Here is a 24,379-nt window from a genome sequence, read left to right as displayed (position 1 = left end):
CATAATTCAACCCATAACAACTAGTAAAACAAAAATAGGCAGTTCATTAGGCTATTAGAAAATACTCTTATCTAATAAGAGAAACTAAAGGCAAGTGGATTTTCAATTAATAACAAAGGATTGTTTTCCAAAAGAAGAAAACAATCATGTTTAAAGTCTGCATGAAGTTGATTAGAATTTTAATGAAATCCTGATTTCTTGAAAACTACATTCAGCATTAAAAAATTGACACCCCAGGGGGCGCCTGGGTGGCTCAGTCATTAAGCGTCTGCCTTCGGCTCAGGTCATGATCCTGGGATCGAGCACCGCATCGGGCTCCCTGCTCGGTGGGAGGCCTGCTTCTCCCTCTCCCACTCCCCCTGCTTGTGTTCCCTCTCTCGCTGTGTGTCTCTCTCTGTCAAATAAATAAATAAAATCTTTAAAAAAAAATTGACACCTCAGAAGATTCAACACATTACAGAAAATGGAAAACCATTAAACTAATACTTCTTTTAGAACTCATTACACTACCAAATCATTATGAAGAGATATTATTCCATTACTCAGGTACGAGTAACTTGTTAAAAGTTCACATATACCCTTGCTATAACAAATGCCAATTTACTTATCCTGAAAATCCAGATCAACTTAAATGATGCTATTTTATTTTAGAATCTTGTAAGAGTCTAAATATGTAATTTAGTCTGTCAATTAGTTTCTGACAAATTTGTGTTTCAACACAACTAGACAACAAGATGGATGCAATCATATAAGCCTTTGCAGAAGAGCCATGATATGAATAATTGATTCTGTGCATCGTTAATAAGTCAGTTTTACCAACTAGCAGTATGGCACAGCACCCAGGTACAATGGCTAGCTTCCATATTAAATTCGTGTATTGAGTTTGTTATGAAACAATCCTAACTGATAGAGGAGCATTTACTCTGGACCCCCTATCCAAGGAGTTTGGTCACCCTGAATCCACACACTGATGTTATACTGGCCTCTAGTTTACAAGCACCAGATTATAAATAAGTTCTCTCTTCTCAAACACATGGGGTTTTCATACTTTGGCATGCCGCATGCCTAAATCCAGGATTCTAGGTTCTTACCAAACTTACCCCAGCCCACTTGCTATCAACCCAGGTCTGTCCTGTCATAAAAACTCTGACCTTTTATTGAGTGAAATCATCCCTACTGGTCAAATCTGGAATTGTGTTCAATGCCCCTTAAATCCTTAATCCCTTAGCTCTCTTATACCTCTTGTATTTCCTTCTAGATATACAGGCTCATCCCCTTAATTTCCTCCTTAGACCTTGAATATTCGGTATGTATTGAATCACAGCAATTAGGGGATTCACTCTACTTAAACATTTTTTCCCATTTCTGTGGGAAGATGTATGCTGAGTTCCAAACAACCAGTTTGCCAATGGATTTAGAATCCTAATCCATGGTTATGTTTTAAATTTTTGAGGCTTTGATTGGAAAGCCATTCAATATGTACAAAAATTATAATCAAATAAACTTGAAGTTCATCCATCATTATTTATTTTAATTATGTTTTGTACTACAGTAACTGGACATAAATGGCAAACAGCTAACTTAAAAGACTAAAAGGCTTTTACTTTGCCAAAACAACTTGTCCAGACAGCTTTCTTGCAGAAAAGAAGAAAACTAAGCAAAAGAGGTTATTCTGAAGTATCTCTGAAGATTCCTGGATACCCCTTCCTCTTCCAAAATCCATGTCTTTAAGCTCTATCACCAAGGGTGTTCCACTTAAGGAAGGCCTTCTCAGACAGGGAAAGAGGGACAAAAATCATGACTTTCAGATACCTTCTTTCAGCTGAGGGGACAAGATGGGTGGTGGTTGATTCTGTAGAACAGAAAGCTATTCTAATGTCCAAAGGCAAAATCTTGGATATTTAGCCCATGGCTACCCACTAGTAAACTCCCCTTTCCCTCCACAGAGTATCCCTAGTCCCTGAAATGTCAGCAATAAAAATGTCTTTTGTTTACCAACCACCCTTGGAAGCCATTTCCACACTATAGACTAGTTTATACATCTTTCTTAAGTTAGTTAAGACGCACTGCAGAAATTGTAGTTTTTGTGATGTGTGAGTGTGGAGTTGGGGAAAGATTAGGGATGAGAAAAGGTAGTTTTTAGAGCATTGGCTATTTCAGGAGTAGTCAAGGTAGATTGGGGTTCTGCGTAGCAAGAGCTAGAGGGATGCGAGTGGGCCACATGAGGTACTGGATTCAAGTGAGACCTAATTTAAGCAACCTACTGTCCTCTCTGTTCTGCACCCTCTCAAGTGAGAATTTGATGCTATTACCCTTTGAGGAGGGGCAGATGAAAGTCTAGCCAGTCCAAGAAGGGGTATTTCCTGTCCCTTCCTTCACAGCAGAACTGGAGCCTGTAACTAGAAGAGCCATCCTTATGCCTTTGTTTTCCAGAACTATTTCTTTTTTAAAATTGTATTTATTTATTTATTTTTAATTTAAATTCAATTAATTAACATATAGTGTATTATTAGTTTCAGAGGTAGAGTTCAGTGATTCTTCAGTTGCATATAATACCCAGTGCTCATTACATCACGTGCCCTCCTTAATGCCCATCACCCAGTTACCCCATCCCCCACCCACCTCCCCTCCAGCAACCCTCAGTTTGTTTCCTATGGTTAAGAGTCAGATCTATTTCTTGATTTCCAATAGCTCTTACTAGAGTCTGCTGCTACTCTGACATTCCCCCCTTATGAAATGAACAGAACCAGGAGAATATTTTGTAGGAAATGATCTGTAGGTGCTGAAAGGGACTTTATAGGACTATTCATCTTCTAGAGCCCTACAAACTGTTTGCACCTTGTATAGGTGATAGCATAGGTTGCTCAGTTTAGTCAACCACGGAAGTAAACAGAATGATAAGAAAAGTTAAACCTGCCTTGACAGAAATTCAGGTGTGCAAGGAAAAACAAAACAAAACACTTTTTCATTTTCTTTAAATCTACAGATTTAATTCTGAGTCCCTATCTCTCTGAGTTGGTGACATGTTCAAGTTTGGGCTATCTAGTCTCTGGGTCTCATGCAGGACCAAAATACTAAGGAGACCCTACCAGTTACTGATGTACTCTCCACACATTTTTATCACCAAGATACCTTTTGTGCCAGCCTGCATGTTCCTTCCTGTCCCATAGTTTCAGTGCTTCCAAGCTATGCTTGGAGCATACAAATTAATGGTTCGATAAATAATTCTTCCATATTGTTGGTTCTTATATTTTAGGTCTCAATATTTACTGTTAGATAAATATTAAAGACTCTGTAGCATTCAAAATATTATCTTAGGCTCTTTCTATAAATTCCAATACAGCTGATTGGAAAAAGATTAATTTAATAGGGTTTTTAGTTTCTCACTGACTTTACTGGCAATCTTTCTGGATGAACGTGACCACAAATTTAGTTGCTCTTACATTTGATTTTAAGTCCCTTAAATATTAGAATATGTTTAATATTTCTTTCTCCTCAAATCTGTAGTCTAATAAGCATGATATTAAGTTAAGATAACCTGACATAGGCATTGGAGAAAAGTGGGAGATGTGGCTTGGACTGGTAGTAAACCCAGAACTCTAGAAACTACACCCAACCACCCCAATCCATGTGTCAGAGGGACAATACCCTTATAGTTGAAGATCTCACTCTGGAGCCTATAACTTACCCCCCCAAGCCCCTGAAATTATATGTAGAGTACTGGGGGGTGGGGTTTTCTTAATTGCTCTGGGGAATATATCTGTGGCTTTCCTTAATATCTCAAAATTTCCATAGGAGCCTGACATAATTGCAGCATCCCTCCAAGGATTCTCTATGCTTAGTGAATTATCATGCTTGATTTATGTTATTTGGCCCTCTCAAGTGTGAATTTAGTTATCATAAAGTGATCCTTATAAAACTGATGATTAAATTGGACAAAGGAGCTTTATTTTCACTAGTAGAATCTAGATGTCTGAAAATCTGACTTGCAGTTCTTGAAGTTACTGACATGAATCCTTTTGGATTCTGAGGTGATATACTGTTTTTGTCTAGAAAATAAGAATCATATATTGTTCATTTCTTTAAGTCATAAAAATGAGTTGTGATGCACAAAGTTATTGAAATTCTATGAAAGAAATATTTGACTGCAAAGTATTCCCATTATCAAGGACTTGAACCACATCTCTGTTATTTAGCTTTTATTTCAAGGAAGAACAGGGTTGTTAAATGTGATCTTGTCCACATACTGCATTCCCACTGGCTCAAGAGGATGCTGTCTGCAATGAATGTAGAACAATTTAGTGGAAACGTTAAGAGCTGGCTGAAAGGGAATTTTAAAATGCACAGGGTAATTTGACAAAATTGAAATCTTTTATAATAGCCCTGCAAAGATTAAAATAATTATAGCACAAGATAGTTCTGTCACACTTTATCATTCCGTTCTTAACATCTGGAGATATTATGAAGTGGATTTGGTATTCTACTATAATTTCTACCAGCATGTGCTATTATTTCTTTCAATCAACCATGCAAGGCAAAGCTCGCTGAAGCACATTAAGTCATTCTCCAGTGCATGATTTCTTTCAGTTATTTTAAAGCAGGTAATTTAATGGTGCTGCAGCACTCTCCTGTGACCAGCTGAACATAACACCTTCAGATACTCCATATTTTATTCTATTAAGTGGACTTAATGGCATTAATTTGAAAAGGAATCTAAAATTCTCTATAATCTGGCTCTTTCCTCTTTACTCATGCTTGCATATGCATATACACCCACGTCTGACTGAGCTATAAAATGCTTTCTAGTTGAAAGCAAAATATTTCCCTTTCATATGTCACTGAAGTGATGCTTAATTACTGCATTGTTGGTCATTAAACTAGTGAGTCTGTAGGGAAATACTAGGAAAAATGAATGAAAACCTTCTAAGACTTTTAATCAAAATATTGTAAATGTGCACTAGCACTTGTCATAGTAAAATTGTTATTGAATTGCTTATGTATTTTAAGGATATCCACTAGACTTGTGGCCTGTTTTGGAATGACTTAGCAGAATTGAAAGATGCAGAAAACAAACACTTATTTTTTTCTCAAAATTCCCAGAGTGTCAAACTATGGAGCTTTAGATTAAAAAAAAAAAATTGAATATTCTCAGACATTGCACAAATACTCAAAGAACTAAAACATTTTTATTTTTATTATTTATTTATTTATTTTTAAAGATTTTATTTATTTATTTGACAGAGAGAGAGATAGCTAGAGCAGGAACACAAGCAGGGGGAGTGGGAGAGGGAGAGGCAGGCTTCCCGCTGAGCAGGGAGCCCGATGTGGGACTCGATCCCAGGACCCCGGGATCATAACCTGAGCCGAAGGCAGACGCTTAACGACTGAGCCACCCAGGTGCCCATACTAAAACATTTTTAGAACATTACAAATGATGTTTATTTAAATGATTTTGTATTAAAAAATAACTTAGATTAATGTCTGCCTCAAAATTTCATCAACTTTTCTAAATAAAAAAAACCTTGAAAATGTAAAAATTATATGCACATTTAATTATCAAATTATTCTATGCTTCTTGTTTCTTCCTTGGGTAGCAAGGGGAATGCCAAAAAGAAAAAGGTAAATAAACAGGTTTGTCCTTTTATTATTTGGGTCCTTATAAAAATGACAAATTTAAATGAGCCTGCTGAATGATTTCTTGGTGAAATTATCAGTATCTGTAGAAAGAATAGAAAGACAAATTATTTCTTTCCCATTCCCATCAATCTCTGCCAGCTGTCTTTCATTAATTTGTGTGCACATCAACTACCCTGACTTTCAAGGTATCTCTCTCTCATGTGTCCCTTCTTCAATTCCTCTTTCACCCCATTATCTCCATTGTGTCACTTAGCAGCAGAACACCTGTAATGACCACCTATGACATACAGGATAACAGAATCGAAGAATGCCCAAGAACTAGAAATGTCTCGGGCATTCTAGCTTTACAGATACCTTTTCAGTATCGTCTACCATGACCATCTTTCTCAAATCCTCCAACACATCAGAATTGTGTGCCCCACCGCACGTTCATTCCTGATCCATGTGATATTACTCATAAGTTCATCTCACCTAGACCACCTCCTCGCTGCTTATCTCATCTTAGCCATGTCTTATTTCTTCATCTGACTGAGCAGATTCTCTCTTCTTCCACAAAGTCTTAGGTCAGTATTTCAATCCAGAGTGATTTTTCAATAGTGAATTTCATAGAACGTTTTTTTCTATTTTTCTTCTTACATAGTCAATCATATTCTGCATGATGATGTTTAGCAGAATGGGGAATTTTACCCACCTGACTTTCAGAAGAGCTGTTCTTCTTATGATAAGCAATGGGAGCAAGGAACTGAAAGCACATTCCTGGGGGTTCTACTCAGTGGAGAGGGTCATGTGCTCTGAAGTGTGAGTTACAGGTGGTGGAAGGCAGAGAACATGGAGAAGATGGAGGGAATTATGGCAGTGAGGGGACTTGTGGATAGCAATAGAAGAGCTGCTGTGAAAGTGAAATCCTGGAAGGAATCTGAAATATCAGATGATACTTAGCAAATTTTATAATGCACTGTGTTATCTCCTCTCTGGTACTTCCACTAGAAAACCTATTGAAAGAATAGCATTATTTTTCAAGGCTATCAGAATGAGATGTGTGTTTCTTTTGAATGCACTGAGATAAGGCACAAGGAAATGCAGGTTTATAAGGCTTATAAAAGTTGCTAATAACGTTGCACTTCTTGTGATGAGCACTGGGTGTTGTATGTAAGTGACAAATCATTAAATTCTACACCTGAAACTAATATTACACTGTACGTTAACTAATTGGAATTTAAATAAAAACTTGAAAAAGAAAAAAAAACTATACTGTGTAAAAAGAATTGCACTTTTTTACTTACCCAAATGTTTTAACTCTTCATGGTTTTGATGTCTTCCTTATACTCATGAGAAAAGGAAATGTATTTTGCTGCCTCATATGTAGTTGAAGAACAGGATTAATCACATGATAAATGCTTCTTTTTTTTTTTAAGATTTATTTATTTATTTGAGAGAGAGAGCGAGCATGCAGGCTTGAGCCTGAGTGGCGGGAGGGACAAAGGGAGAGGAAGAGGGAGAAGCAGATTCCCCATTGAGCGTGGAGTCCTTCACGACTTGGGGCTGGATCTCCGGGGCTAGCTCTCCCCACCCTGAGATCAGGATCTGAGCCAAAACCAAGAGCTGGCTGCCTCACTGACGGAGCCACCCAGTTTTCCCGATAAATACTTCTTAAGTGCTTCTGTAGAGAGTCCAGAAAAATTTTTTGGAATAAAAGATTTCTCAAGTCATAGTTACTTTAGAAACAGGGTTACATTGTGCAAAAAATTTTATTTTATTTATTTTTTAAAAGATTTTATTTATTTATTTGACAGAGACAGCAAGAGAGGGAACACAAGCAACAGGCAGAGGGAGAGGGAGAAGCAGGCTTCCTGCGGAGCAGGGAGCCCGATGCGGGGCTCGATCCTAGGACCCTGGGATCATGACCTGAGCCGAAGGCAGACGCTTAACGACTGAGCCACCCAGGCGCCCTGCAAAAAATTTTAAACAATATTTAATGATTCAAGGAGATATCAACCTACCACTTTTAAGTAAGTGCTTTTCACCACCCCCCCTCCCCGGACTTGAAAGCTCAAGGGATGTCCTAGCTAAAATATCCAGACAAATTTTTAATTCAAGGCAATAAAGAATGAGGAATGCTTAATCTGCTATTTTAGAAGAATAAAAAGAAAAACAGGCAAGAGTTGATTGTTGACATCAATTCTCTTTTGAGTTACTTATGACATTTTTAGTTGAGTTCCCTTATTCAAATACCAGTGCTGCAGGAATCTATTCTGGGCATATTGTGCCTAGAATGAAAGAACGTTCCCAAAAAATGCAACTGCATCAAGACCCGTTTTTACTCCTAAAGGCCACACAGTGGAGCACAGTGGATAGTTTCTTAGAGTGGGTAATTTTAGGTAAGAAAAATTAAAATCTTTCCATCTTCTGTTGTTAATGAAACAGTGAATCATGGTCTGGGCGTCTGTGGAATAGAAAGGAATGGGAGGGACCAGAATCTATTTCAAGACCTACCCCTGATTCATGCAGTATATTTGGACAAATCTCTAAATACCTCTCTGTTTTAGCATCATTAGAACACTGATTTATTAATTCATTTATTCATTGATGCAACATTGTGAGTAACCATAAGGTGCCCACATATAAAGAGGAAAAGGCATCGTTTCCAGAAATCAACAGTCTGGGAAGAGAGAGAAATATATAAATAAGTTATTACAATTTAGTATCATGGGAATATGACACATGTGCTTGAGGTACAGAGTAGAACGAAGGATTATATAGGGTACAAAGGGCCAGAGAAGGGTTCCAAGAGGAAGAAATACTTGCATGGGTCTTGAACAGTAGGTGAGAGTTTACTAGAAGGGGTTGGGAAAAAAGGATTCTAAGTACAGGGAACAGTATGTGCAAATGCATGGAAACATGAAAGAACATTTTTGAGAGATGGTACTGTAAATATGGTGCTGTAAATAGTTTAATACGATAAGCATAGGGTGTGTGTATAGCAGGTGAAGCAATACAGGATGAAATTGGGGAAAGAAAAAAATGTTCAAATATTAGAGGACCTTATATGCAGTGCAAATAGTTTAGTTGAATGTTTTAATCAGGATAACGATATCTTATTTCTCTTTTTCAGGAAGATTACTTTGCTGATCGTGTGACAAATAGATTGCAAGGTACAGAGACTAAAGTTAAACAAATCATTTAGAAGGAAATTTCAATAATCCAGGCAGATAATGAGAGCCTGCACCAAAACAATGGGAATGAAGAGGCTGGGGCAGACATTAACAGTGTTAAGGAAGTAAAATGGACAAGAGATCTATGGAGTCATTAGAAATGAAAGGAATAAGAGGAAGGAATTAATCTGGAATGTGTCCCAGATTTCTTAAATTGATAGGTTACTGGCTTATTTCATTAACTTGTAACTGGGAGAAAGACAATGGTGTGTGTTGAATTTTAGGTGATAAACAAAAAATCTTGGGAAATTTGATTTTTCTTCCTCAATAAAGTTTCCTAAAGATTAACCCACACTTTTTCTAGATTCTGGAGGTGGTGATCCCAGTGAATTTTACATTTCCGAACTTTTCTCTTACAGAGAGTCTTACAAGTTCTCCCTTTCTAAAACTTTCCTTTTGTTCACTTTTCCCTGTTTATCTTAATTTTGGCCTCACAGCAGATGACTCTTTGGCAGTCCAGAATTACTACTGGAAAATTTGGAGGATGACTACAGATAACTTCATAGGAAACCACTCCGGACTTTCATATTGCCACTAAGTGTAAATTGTTAATTTTTTTTTTTTTTTTAAGATTTTATTTATTTATTTGACAGAGAGAGAGAGACAGTGAGAGAGGGAACACAAGCAGCGGGAGTGGCAGAGGGAGAAGCAGGCTTCCTGCAGAGCAGGGAGCCCGATGCGGGGCTCGATCCCAGGACCCTGGGATCATGACCTGAGCCGAAGGCAGACGCTTAACGACTGAGCCACCCAGGCACCCCAAATTGTTAAATTTTTTAACAGTAGTTCTATTTTTGTTGATATACTAAAATGGGCATTCAAGACTATTTGCTCATGAACTTTCTAACATTTATAAAAACCCTCCAGACTGTGGATGGGCTCACTATTTTTTTTAAAGATTTTATTTATTTATTTGATAGAGAGAGAGCACAGAGGGAGAGTGAGAGGAAGCAGACTCCCGTTGAGCAGAGAGCCCAACATGGGGCTCAATCCCAGAACCCTGAGATCACAAAGTGAGCCAAAGGCAGACCCTTAACCACCCAGGCACCCAGGTTCACTATTTTCAAAATGAAATGGTGTGTGACTGCTCTTTATGCTTTTCATATTTACAAAAAAATCAATTAAAAAAACCTATACAAAGGATCTATGAAGAAAAAAAAGGAGGGAAGGAGGGAGAAAAAGAAAGAAAACCTATCTAAACCAGATATGAAAATTCAATGGGAGGTTTATATTCTAATATAAAGCTATTTTTTTCTGAGTGTCTTCCCCTCTGGAATAAAAGTTCTGACTTAACATTTTCTCTCTGGATGTATTTTGTCAGTAATCAAGTTGATTTGAGTTGATTGCCCTGAGTAAACTATATTCTGTTAATTTGGAATTAATTGTGAAAAGGCATGAGATGCCATGAAACCGTTCCCTCCTTTGATATAACTAGAAGAAAGCAAGCAAATCACAGATAATTCAGTCTCTAACAGGCTGGCCAAATGCCTTAAAGGGCAATGTATTTATATACTCCAGCATGTATTCCATATACTAACCTTTTAAATCAGAATAGTTGTGTTTTTAGGAAAAATTACAGCTAAAAATAAGTATCTATTTAAGAACTGCCAGAGAGAATATTTCTTTTTGTATTTTCCAATTCAACATTCTTTAAAAAAATCAGCTTTTTAAAATTTCTCCACCATTACATCAGTTTTCAAATGAAATCAAGCTTCCCTTACTTAAGGCCTGATTAGCAAATTCTATTATTCCTGTCCTCTGTTCTCTCCTCCACATCACTCCTCATGAATCACTATCATGTGATGAAAAAGGAGAGGAATATGAAGTCAAACATTAATCAGTCTAATCTGCAATTTTAACAGTCCTGGAAAAATATTTGGTGTGGAGGACTTTGAAATTAATGACTCCTTAAAAAAATAAAACAGTATGGAATTGTTGAATCACTATATTGTGTACCTGAAACTAATGTAACACCGTATATTAACTACACATGAATTAAAATAAAAAGAACATAAAATGTAAATAAATAAATAAAATAGTTGAAACTGCAAAATAAAACAACCCCCTTGTGTCTTAAATAAGAACTTTAATTAAATTTTGCCAACATATATCAACAGCATAAATAATTGAGAGTTAGCTTTAGATTGAGTATGAAATGGAAAAATTTTGTTTTAATATGGGACTTTCTATTCAATAGAAGTTATCGTCCTTTATCTTTAAACTTAGCACACAAATACAAATTCATTATGAAAATTATACACTGACCAAATAATGTAACTATTTAAAAATCTAATAAATTATTCAGTTAGTATTTATTTATTCTTGCTCTATTCTACTTCTTCAATTCTTTACCTTCTTCCTGTCTACTTGCTTTACTTCTTAAAAAAAAAATGTAAAGGAGATTATTTTTCCTTTAGTAAATTAATTGTTAATTAATATTTCCTTTATTTCCAGTGGCTAAAGTTTATTCCATTTTAAGAATACAGTAAAAAAAAATACAGTAAAATACTACTTGATATTGTGAGCAATGCCAGTAAATTATGCTGTTGGGAAAATTTCCAATTGTAACTAATCTAGACCTGTGATATTTTGGTGGGTTTAATTGAATGTAAAAGCATTGAATCTTAGAGTTTTTATAGCAATATATTACATATTTTTAATAGACTATAACACCAGAAATTTTAACATGTAATTTATTTTTACCATGTTTTTTATTCAGTGCAACCAAAAAGATATTTTTCTTTTATTAGCTTGTTACCAAGATGCATTTAAACCTGTTTCAAGTATAATTTCCCTAAATATTTTATAGTATATTGTAGTTTACTACAATATGTTTTATATGTTATTATAAGCCTACTGTACATTATTTAAAACTGGAGTTTTGCTAAAGTTAAAATAATCAACTCCAATTACATAAAACTACCTGGCATAAGTGTTAAAGACCATATGGTATTAGCTAATTCCACATTATCAAGTGAAGAAAAGGGTGATAAAAGATAATAGCTTTTCTCAGAAAAGATTAATGAGAAAATGAGGTTACCCTGACAAAAGGATTTAGATTTTCTCACACCTTTTCAAAAACCATTCATTTAATCATTCTTATCTGAGCATATGCAATTTATAAAAAGAAACTAATTACATTAGATATCTAAAATTATATCATTAATGCCTCAGTATCCTTTGCATATAATTGAAGTTGTATGAACATGTTTATGATATAACCATCTATTTCCAAAGATTTAAACACTGGAATGATAAAGTTGTGTTTAGACTTGAAATCTGGCAAACTAATTCTAGTTGAGAAGAGGACTATTTGTTTTTTTTTTTTTTTTTTTTTTAAAGATTTATTTATTTATTTATTTGAGAGAGAGAGAATGAGAGAGAGCACATGAGAGGGGTTAGGGTCAGAGGGAGAAGCAGACTCCCTGCCGAGCAGGGAGCCCGATGCGGGACTCGATCCCGGGACTCCAGGATCATGACCTGAGCCGAAGGCAGTCGCTTAACCAACTGAGCCACCCAGGCGCCCGAGAAGAGGACTATTTGTAAGAACACTTAAAAACGTGATAGTTTCTCATAGATGTTGAAGAGAGATGAATATTGACTAGAAAAAGCCCCCCACTGCAGCAGGACTTGGATATTGTACTGTGTTGAAAAAGAGTGCTGAATAAGGTGGCAAAAGATATGGATTCATCTTTAGTCAAGGTACTTTCCTTGCTGTGGACCTTGGTTTCCTCTATTATAAAATGAAAGAATGTATGAAATGATCTTAAATTCTTGCCAACTATTATTATAGTACCACATGCTTTTTGGTTATAAGGGTAGCAAAAACCATGGATAAAATTTCTGAAAAAAAAAAAAACCCACTTGCTTTCTCTCTAAGACTTGACTGAAATGACAAGGAAAACTACAAATAGAAGAAAGTCTATGTCATCAGTAGAAACCATGTACCATCTACATGCCACCAACTTTCAAGGACATCTGCTATATATGATGCAGATGGGGCCAGACAACTGAGGTTCAGAAAGCAGTGTATGTCCTGGGGAGCCCGACAGGGGATCTTCACAGAAAAATGTGTGATTCTTCTTAATTTGAGCGCTAAGGGATAGGGGTAAGCGCAGGCCAAGAGCTAGGTGAGAGATACTAACCTCTAGGCAGGGAGCTACACAAAGCAAATAAAAACCCCATGGGTGGCAAGTTTCTCTCTCAAGCATCTGCGTACTGAGCTGTGATTGGGAACTTGCCTCTGATACAGCAGGGCATCACTACCCACTAGGAGGAGAGACAGGGCACAGCTGCTCCCTGCATGTATTGGAATAAACCAAACAGGAAGGGGCCTTTACTGTTTGCGCTTTCACCCAATTCAAGGGGGGAAAAACAATGTTTGTTTAAAAGAGACCTGAGACAAATCCACCAATGGCAATTATGTGGACTTTGCTTGGATCTTGACTCTAATAACTACATTGTAAAAAATTAAACTATGAAAGTCTTGAAACAATTGGCCATTGCTAAGGTGATGACATCTAAACGGAGAGCTGATGGAGGAGTAAAAGTTGGGAGGCTTGGTTTATGAGATTAAAAAAACTATTTTTGCACTAGTTTGGTGAGAGTATCTACCAATTTGCAGCTGAAAACATTCCAACTGGTTGGACTTTTAAAAAACCTTTTTAAAATAAATGTTATACTTACAGAAAGCTTACATAAATTGTCAAAAAAAAATGCTATATAACTTCACTCAGGTTCAAATGTTACCATGTTACCACACTTGCTTTCCCATTCTCTCTCCTCTCTCTTGGTGTGTGTGTGTGTGTGTACATGTATACATATGTATTAAACACATTTCTGTCCTTTTTGAGAGTAAATTGTACACACAATGCCTCTTTTACTATAAATAAGACTATCTCAAATAACCTCAGTACAAGTCTCCAAAATCAGGAAATTATTATTGACAAAGTACTATTATCTAATCCACAGACCCTATTCAGTTTTCTTGATTGTTTCATGAATGTTTTATTAACAAAGTAAAAAATAATGTTGAGGCCAATATCCAATCCAGGATCACAAATATCCATGTCTGTCTAGTCTCCTTAAGTCTGGAACAGTGTCTCAGTTTTTCTTTGTCTCTCATGACACTGACACCTTTGAAGAATGAAGGAAGGGCAAGTATTCTTTAATTTGAGTTTGTCTAGTGTTTACTTATAATTATATTCAGGTTGTACATCTTTGGAAGAGTACCAGAGAAATGATAGGTATGTTTTTTTCTATACATGTCATTAGGAGAGTCCTGATACCTGCCTTGTTTCTGGTAAGGTTAATGTTGAGCATATGGTTTTAAGGTGTTGTCTCCCAAGTTTCTCTGTTGTAGTTGCTGTTTTTCTATTTGTCATTGTTAATTTATGAAGGGATATTTTGTGACCATGTAAAGGTACCGTTTATCATCAAATTTTCCCTCACTAATAATAGCATGCAATGACGATTCTTGCTTAAATCAATTATTACCATGTTTGACCAATGATTATTTTCTAATTCTGTCATTACTTTTGTATGTATAAGTTGACATTCTATTGTGCGGAAGAGCTTTTCCTTTTCCCCAAAATACATACTTTTTGTTTGTTTATATTTGTATGAACTCATAGGTTCCTATGTAGTTAAATGGTTATAAATTTTTATAATAATCATTTTTTGTTCAACTTGCCCCATACTAGACAGTGGGAGTCCCTTTAAACTGGCTCCTCTGTCTTTTTGACATGTGGCCATTTGATTATTACTGTTACTATTACTATTTTTATTACTATTATTATTATTATTACTCCTGGCACAACAAAATGTTCCTGGCTCATCTTGTGTTTGATCAGCTCCACGTTGGACTTAGCCACTTCTTCAAAGAGTGGGTCCTTTTAGTGGAGACTGGTATTCAGAAACCTGGATGTAGGCATTTAGTAATCTCATTTCTACTGGAATGTCATTGCACCCAGGTCCTTTCAGCAGAGAGTAGACACACACACATCTGTATTTATCTGTCTATATCTATATATCTATAATATTAAAAAATACCCATGTGTATAACTCAAATTCTGATTCGACACAAAAGGGTTTATTCCAGACTTCCCCCTTTATTCTGACAATGAGAAACCATAATCCCATTATATACATTTACTTCTTCTATCTTATAATACACATTAATTAATTTCAGAACTGTTAATTTGTAACATTGTGAAAAACAAACCTAGTAATTAGAACTCAATATTAGGTTATAGTTCTTTTTATCTTTAGTTTGAAGTTAATCAAATTACTGTTGCCAAATGTGACTTAGGTTAACTCTTTTCCCACTTGCCTCACTTCAGTGTGGTTATGGTATTCATTTGAAATAGAGTTAGATTTACTTGTTCTGCTTGTATTCTGTATTTGGGTTTTTCTCTTTTTCTTTTTTCTTTCTTCCTTTTTTTTTTTTTTTAGTGTGCAAAACAAGATTCTAAAAGTTAAATCTATGCACAAAGTTACATTCATCAAAGTGTCGCTACCCCATCACTTCTATCCCATTCTTTCCTCCATTCTTTGTACTCTTTCTCACTGATATCCTGTAGGTAACCAGTATCATTAGTTTCTTGATTGTTTCCTGTGTTTCTTTTTGAGCAAATGAGCAGATGTGTATATATTCTTATTTCTTAGTCTTTCTTAAACAAAGGTAGCAACTATAGGTACTCTCACACTTTGCATTTTTCAGTTTATATTTCTGAAAATCATTCTAATTCAGTCCAATAGAGATCTTCCTCATTCTTTTTTATAGTTGTGTAGTATGCCATTGTATGGTTATACCATAGTTCATTCAACAACAGTCCTACATATGGCAGTTAGATTCCTTCTTTTTCAATTACAAAATAGTGCTGCCATGGGTAACTTTATGCATATATATTATGCATATATGCAATATATGCATATATATTATGCATATATATTATGAATATATATATTCACTTATTGTTGAAGTGTATGTCCTTAGAGTTCCTAGAAGTTCCTAGAAGTGAAATTTCTGGATCAAAACATAAATGCATATGTAGTTTTGTTAGATATTGTCAAATTCCCTTCTAAAAAGTTTGCATCTGTTTTAATTTCTGCTAGCAATGAATGAGAGTACTTACAGCCTCAAAAACAGAATGCATTATCCTACATTTTAATTTTTGGCAATGTGACAGGTAAAAATGGTATGTGAAAAAGAGTAGAGCTTTATTTTGCATTTTTCTAATTATAAGTGAGGTTGACCATTTTTTCATATGTTTAAGGGCCATTATTATTATTTTTGTGAATTTCCTATTCCTGTTTCTTCCTATTTTTCTTAGTCTTTTTATAAAAGGTATACAAATGTACAAGAAGTATATATTAGAAGATATATTTATATTTTAAGCATACCAAATTTTCGTCTTACACACTAACCTGAAATCATAACTTTTATAGAATTGACAGCATTACAAACTTTGTCTTCCTCCACCAGTATTTTTAAAAAAATAACTTTATTGAATTATAATTTAGATATAATAAAATCTGTATATTCAGTGTTTTAACAAGTATATAACAGATTTATATAGCTTATATAAGTACCACCACATGAAATTTTTATCACCAAACCTCTAATTTCCCTTGTGACTTCTCTGTGCTATTTGGAAGCATATGGTCACATCTGAAGATTTTTAGGATATATTTTTATTGATTTCGAATTTAAATTCATTATGATCAGAGAATATACTCTATGATTTCAATTCTTCAAAAACTTTTATGACTTGTGTTATGAATCAATGTATGCTAAATCTTGGTAAGTGTTCCTTTGATGTACACTTGAAAGAAATATGTATCCTGCTCTGTTTGGGTAGACTGTTTTATATGTTTCAAATAGGTACACTTTTTTGATATAATTGTTCAACTTTTCTATATCCTTACTATCTACTTGCTTTATAGGTTACAAAAAGGAGAATATTAAATGTCTATTTCTCCTTTTTCCTTTCAGTTTTATGTCATTAAGATTTTAGAGTCCCCACAATACCATATGTACCATTACTTCTTCCTAAATTTATTTTTACATATTTTATATGATTTTCTCCCCACTGGAGTAAATAGAATGTGTGATTTCCCCCCAGCCGTCTATTACTCATGTAAAGAAATGCTATTGGTCTCTGTAATGTTTCTGGTTTCTAGTCACTTTACTTGATTCTTTTATTAATTCTGATTGTTTTATTTTTATTTAATTTCTCATGAGTTTTCTAGGTAAACCATCATATTACATCAGCAGAAGGGTGAATTTATATTGTCTTTTCCAATACTAATGTCCATTTTTCATCTTCTTGTCATATACATTTGCAAAAATCTCCAAAAAGATGTTGAACAATTAATATTGAAAGAAGCTACCTTTATTTATTTTTGATATTGAAGACAAGTTTTAGGAGCACTTGGGTGGCTCAGTCAGTTAAGCGTCTGCCTTCAGCTCAGATCATGAATCCAGGATCCTAGGAGCCAGCCCCAGGGAGCCTGTTTCTCCCTCTCCCTCTGCCCCTCCCCACCTTGTGCGCATGCACACACACACCACACACTCTCTCTCTCTGTCTGTCTCTCAAATAAATAAATAAAATCTTAAAAAAAAGACAAGTTTCAGTTTTGTTTTGTTTTGTTTTTTAAAGACAAGTTTTAGTATGCCAAACTTAGAATGGTAGTTTGCTTTTGGGTTTGGGTTTATTTATCATATTTAGGAAGTTTTCTTTTATTTCATTTAATGTAGAAAATATTTTTTTTTTCAGAATATATTAAGTATATGTTTTTGCTTTGATTTTTTGGTAATAGATTTTCTGATATTAAACTATCCTTATTTTAAACCCACAAGTTCAATGTTGTCTTATTCATTCAACATTTTACTGAATTGTATTTTTAAATATATTTTTAAGTTTTTTACTTACACCTTACAAGTGAAATTGAGCTATAGTTTGCGGGGGGGGTTCTATTCTATTTTTGTTACATTTTGGCATTAATATTATGTTAGCTTCATAAAATGAATTGAAGATGTTTTCATCTTTTTTCTAGAATCTGGAATAGTTTAAATTAATTTGAAATAATCTTTCTTTCTGAAGTTAGAATCCACCTGTAAAATTATCTAATCCTAGTGTCTTTTTAGTGGTAAAATGATCTACTCTTTCAATCTTTTCTGTGTTAATTGGGCTACTAAGTTCTACTTACTCTTAAGTCAATTTTTATAATCAATATTTTTAGGAATAAGCCATTTCTTCTGGAATTTCAAATCTTTCTCATAAAATTATGTGTAGAATTCTGTTAAGTATTTTTATAGTTAGTTTTTTTCTTAACTGTGAATATGTTTTATCTCTCTTTTTTCTTTCTTAAAACTCTGGTAGCTGCTAAGTCCTTTTTAGCCTTTTCAAAGTCCCAGTTTCGCTCCCTAATTTCTACCATCCTACTCGAGGATTTCCTACTTATATATTTTCTCTATTATGTATTAGTTTTTAAAACTCATTTTCTTGCATTATTGCCCCCCCTTTTTTTCTTTTGCAGAAAAAGTTACTAACTGCTGGTCTACATCATACCAACCATAGCCAAACTTCAGGGGTTCTGGTGAGGAGTCCATTTTTCAATAGCTGTCTGATGTTTTGCATTGCTAAAGTTACACATTTAAGTTTTCATCCTCAATGGAATCAAAGTATATCTAAGCAATTGGATGTTAAAAATATAGATTTAAATACACTGTATTTAAATACACTGTATTTACGTGTAGAAATCAGCATTTAAAAATTCATATCTTTGCATTGAATCATTAACTTCTTCATTGGATTTTTTAAAAACTGAATTGATTTCTATTGGATATGAAAGAGTTGATTCAGTTGTCTGGGCCTGCCTTTCCCAGGAGTAAACAGAACAAATTGAATCAGAGGACACCGGGTCATCCCCACATTACTATGTTTTTGAAATAGTGTTAAAATAAGAAAGACTGTTAAAGACTGTCTCTGGAGGTTATTTGAATTTTTAGCTTCTTAGTACTAAAACTTGATCTCCTCAGGTATATATTTTGAGATTCAATTCCAAAGGGTTTTATATGAATAGTCAAGAAAACCTCTTGCTTTCTTGGTGAAAAACATGATTGTCATCACTAGAGGGAGCTGGTTTTACATAAAATTATGGTAGGAATATAGAAAAACAAGAGAAGACCTCTTTGTTATCCACGTTAAAAAAAGCACAAACCTTTCCAAAATATTCTCATTTTCTACCAATAAATTGTACTTACCAAGTAATTTCTTTACTTTAGGAATTGAACGTTTTCCTCAAAGTACTGTTACCTCTGTTCCCAAGAGGATATTTGATATTCTAAATTTGATAATGGAATAAACATTTTTATGGAGTATTTAATTTCACATAGTAGAATTGATGTTCATGGTCTTTTAATTGTTCTTTAAATTTCCTTCATTTTCTTTAAAACAGAATTCTGTCATTGTTTAGCTTGTACAATATACTAGGCAGAGTTTCAGAATACAGCACCAGTATTTACCATCTGTCCCTTTAAAGAAAAAGTTTGTGGACTCCTACTTTAAAGCATGGTGAGCGCTGTGAATTGTGTAAGACTGTTGAATCACAGACCTGTACCTCTGAAACAAATAATACATTATATGTTAAAAAAAAAAAAAAAAAGAAGTTAGTAGGAAGGGAAAAATGAAGGGGGGGGAATCAGAGGGGGAGACGAACCATGAGAGACTATGGACTCTGAGAAACAAACTGAGGGTTCTAGAGGGGAGGGGTGGTGGGGGGATGGGTTAGCCTGGTGATGGGTATTAAAGAGGGCACGTACTGAATGGAGCACTGTTGTGTTATACGCAAACAGTGAATCATGGAACACTACATCAAAAACTAATGATGTAATGTATGGTGATTAACATAACATAATAAAAAAATAAAACATGTTAATAAAAAAATATGTATTGGATGAATAAAGGAATGGCTGAATGAATGAATGAATAAACAAATTGAGTTATTCCCACTACTGTGTGGCAGAGAAAGCACTAATATACTAGAGAATCTGAGACATTACTTTGAGCGAAGCAAATTTTCTCTTTTATAATTCTTGTTTCTATCATATTGATGTATGTGAAAAATACCTATTTTTTGGGAAGAATTCTAATCATACCACCAGCTTCGCATGGCATAGTGACTTTTCCCTCTAAGGACAAAAGTACTTCTATATACCATCTCATTGACTATCACTGGCCAATAGTTTTGACTAACTAGAAGGTATGACCTGAAACTTACTAAATTCACACTGTTTCCTTGAGAATTCTTAGTTGTAACAAAACCTGCTAAATCCCACTATTGATTTAGCTAATTTGTCTCTACACTTTCCCTGGTACATAGATATCAGTGCTCACCAATTCTTTTTTTTTTTTTTTAGCCAGCATATAGTACATCATTAGGTTTTGATGTAGTGTTCAACAATTCTTCAGTTGCTTATAACACCCAGTGCTCATCACAACATGTGCCCTCCTTAATACCCATTTCCTGGTTACCCCAACCCCTCTCCCCACCTCCCTTCTGTAACCCTCAGTTTGTTTCTGGAGTCCAGAGTCTCTCATGGTTTGTCTCCCTCTCTGATTTCTTCCCATTCAGTTTTCTCTCCCTTCCCCTGTGGTCCTCTGTGCTACTGCTTATGTTCCACATATGAGTGAACCATATGATAATTGTCTTTCTCTGCTTGGCTTACTTCACTTAGCATAATCACCTCCAGTTCCATCCATGTGGATGCAAAGGGTGAGTATTCATCCTTTCTGATGGCTGAGTAATATTCCATAATATATATGAACCACATCTTCTTTATCCATTCATCTGTTGAAGGCCATCTTGGCTTACCAATTCTTGATGAATATCCTTTCAAGTTGAGCAAAACCCTAATTTAGAAACAGAATTGAAATTGGTAGAATATGTTTAACCAGGGGGTGAAATAATAGGTAAAATTATCTCAAGCAGTTAAAGAACTGGGCTTTGTTGATTCATTGACCAGTTTAAACATGCTCACACACACGAACACACAGAATTTCTCTTGCTGACTTAAGTAGCTCACATCAGTTTTTTAAAATGAAAATTATAACTTCCTTTGATAGTCTTTTTGGGCTACTAAGCAGAGGTTTTTGACATTTCTTATATATACCAGAACTTTTCACCTAAAGTTTTTAAAGTCATAAAATAATCTTGTCAGTATCTTTGCAGTCTGCTCATGAATCAACTAGAGAAAATGTAAAATATTGCTAAGTTACACAACTGTTCTTTACTTATTCACTAATTATAATTGGACCTATCAACATGAAATAGAAAAAAAAAAAGTAAGGGTTTGATTTAAAAGACAATTGTGTCTTTTTCAGAAAAACAACCAACTGGAAGCCAAAACAAAGCTGACAGTGCCTTTTCTTTCTTGCTTTCTGGTCTTAGTAATCAGTGGTAAACAGTATGGGTTTGCTGTTGTGTCTGCTAACAAGAATATGAACAGCTATTATAAGCCACAATTAATTGTTCACTGGGTTTTCTCTATTGAACTTGTTGATTTGAATCACAATGGGGTTTCAAATAACATAATAACCTTATTCAGAATTTTTAGGTGTCAGGAAAAGTGGAGAAATGTACAACTTGCAGGAAAGGTTTTCCTTAACATGGTCCTGAATGGCGCCATTTTTTGACTCACCCAATGTATTTTAATGAAGAAAGGATGTAGAGATAATTGAAGTCAAATAGCAAATCTATGAAAGCTGACAAGATGTGATTCTTGGAATTCAGGTTGGCTAAATGCCACCAACCCCTCCAGACTAGTTTTCAAATACTGTATTTTGAACTCCACAAAGACTAAACACTTCGGCCAAACTCTTTTTCCCCTGCTCCATGTTTAACCCTGAATATATACTATTAAAGGAAATTTGAACCAGGACTTCTGCGTAACACACAGTTAAGTAATCCAAAGTGGTATGGAATTTATCCCTAAATTATATGTATATCTCTCAGTCCTGAAACTGGTAGCTGGGAAATGGATCACTGTGTTTTCAGTCTTATTTCTTATTGGAAGAGACCGAGGTTTAGGAGACCCAACCAAGTTTGTCAGAATTTTTGTTAACATGATATCCATGAATGGACTTCTTGAGGTCTATAAAATCTTGGAAATGGCACAGTAATCTTTATGCTATGTATATCTATGCTGGTATAATATCAGTGATTTCACCAGATTCTCAAAGCAGTCCACAAAACTAAAAACATTGAAAGTGATAAGTAAGGCTATTAAAATAATTATCTTATGGAAAGGTAAACTGTTCTACTTCTCTCTTCATGGTAATTCTGTAAATTGGCTAAGTAGCATAGTGGAAAGATTAATACAGATTCTGAAAATAGCCAGCCAGCGTTCCAGTCCCAACTCTGCCACTTATTAGCTTTATGTCCTAACGTTCTCTACTTCAGTTTCCTTGTCTGCAAAATGCAGTGTAACAGTACCCACCTCATAGGATTGTTGTGAGGAATAAATGAGTTAAGTACTTATAAAGTGCTTAGTCCTTGCTATGTGATAAATATATTTATTAAAAGCTGTCAACAAAAATTCCTGGAATGCAAAGATTTAGTCAGAGACAAGGGAAAGCTTTATTACCATACAATTTGCAAACCAGGGAGACACATCCTTTGGCTACAAACTGAAAGTATGCTCCATAAGGGAAGGAAGGTTTGGGCTTGGGGTGAAATAGGCAAAAACCGCAAGTTCTGTGCCCCTTATTGAAGTTGGTCAGGCTCAGGTCCCAAACAACAACATCCTTTTGTGCCTCAGTGGTCAACCTGAATGAGGGACAAGCCCTTCTGGTGTGTGAGATCTCGCAGCCTTCATGAGAGAAGACCCTCCTGGACGGTAGGATTCCTACTCAGGCAAAAAACTCCTGAGACCTCAACCAGAAAAATGTGTGTGGTTTTGGATGTGAGAGGACTATCCTGAGTATCTCCTGACACTGGTGAGGAGCAACTGAGCTCACGGGGCTCTTGCAGGTACCTGATGCGATGGTTTGAGAGCATGTGGAGAGGGGTTCAGGAGTCACTTTACATCCCACTTCTGACATTAAGGAATGTCAACAAAAATGCCTGGAATGCAAAGATTTGGTCAGAGGCAAGGGAAAACTTTATTGCCATACAGTTTGCAAACCAGGGAGACACAGCCTTTGACGACAAACCGAAAGTATGCTCCAAAGGGGAAGGCAGGTTTAGGCTTGGGGTTAAATAGGCAAAACCTTCAAGTTTTGTGTCCTTATTGAGGTTGGTCAGGTTCACGTTCCAAAAAGCAACTTTAGGAGCAGAGTGACAAGCAGGATACAGCTCACTATTTCTGGCAGCAGCTTGAGGATGTGGCAGCCTCTGAAGAGCATGGTAGGATGTGTTGCAAGGGTTTTTCTGTGAGTTTTGTGGAATTTTGTGCAAGCTTATCCCCCAGATTGTGCTGACTGGTCATTCAGCCTCATGGTCATTCGACCTGATTAAAATTTTACTTTCTCTCCCTTGACATGAGGGAACCCATCTTGTCTGTTAGCTGTTGCTGTACAATTATTAGGGTCTTTTGTTCTCAAAGCTCACCCCCCAAGAAAGGTTATATATGTATATATATATGAGGCAAGGGCTAGGCATATGTTTATATGTAAGCACATATATGAAAAAAACATTAAATACCCCAGATTTCAGATGATGAAACTGTTTTAAGGGTTTTGCCTAAAATTACTTTGTCAGAGGAAGAACTAGGTCTAAACTTTGGGAGAGTTGTTTATTTTTTCCATTTAAGTTTTGCTAGTTGTTGGCCCTATGGATGGCTCTTAGCTTCCATTCCTTTCTATTCTAACCTGTCCAATGTTTCACTTTAAAATCACCTTCCATAGGTGCCTGGTTGGCTCAATCGGCAGAGCATGTGACTCTTGATCACAGGGTTGTGAGTTTGAGCCCCATGTCCAGCATGGAGTTTACTTAAATTTTTTTTTTAAATAAAACCCCCTTCCACCCCATTCTGCTCGCAAACCTTCACAATATTCCCTTTATCTAGTTTGGATCAAACTAAATTTTTTGACAAGAGCCAGATTAAGGTTTACCCTTAATAAGGAATTGTTGGAGTACTCATCTGTGAAAGATGGTGGATTAGCAATGGCATACTAAAATAAAATGTGTTTGTCCAAACTCCTCTCCTGGAAGTTGAAATAAGGTACCTTTAAAATACCTTTAGAATAAGGCAAAAGGAGAGAATTTCATCCAGATGTTCCCTCCCACAGGTGCTCCCACACGTATTTCCATTACCACACACACACACACACACACCCCTCCACCTCCAACTATCTCAATCCAGTTGCTCTGGCTAATTTCAGTGTTTCTTTTGCTGAAAGGAATGTGTTCATTTGTGGCAAACTTTCAATTTTTCTTGACAAGAAAGGAGAGATTGATCCCCACTGCCTGGGGTTTTCTTTCTCCCTTCTCCACACAGCTCTCAGCTGCAGGACTGTAAACTGTTG

The sequence above is a fragment of the Phoca vitulina genome, unplaced genomic scaffold (assembly GCF_004348235.1).
Source record: "Phoca vitulina isolate PV1807 unplaced genomic scaffold, GSC_HSeal_1.0 scaffold10, whole genome shotgun sequence".
Taxonomy (NCBI): domain Eukaryota; kingdom Metazoa; phylum Chordata; class Mammalia; order Carnivora; family Phocidae; genus Phoca; species Phoca vitulina.
Note: the sequence above shows the minus strand (reverse complement) of the source record.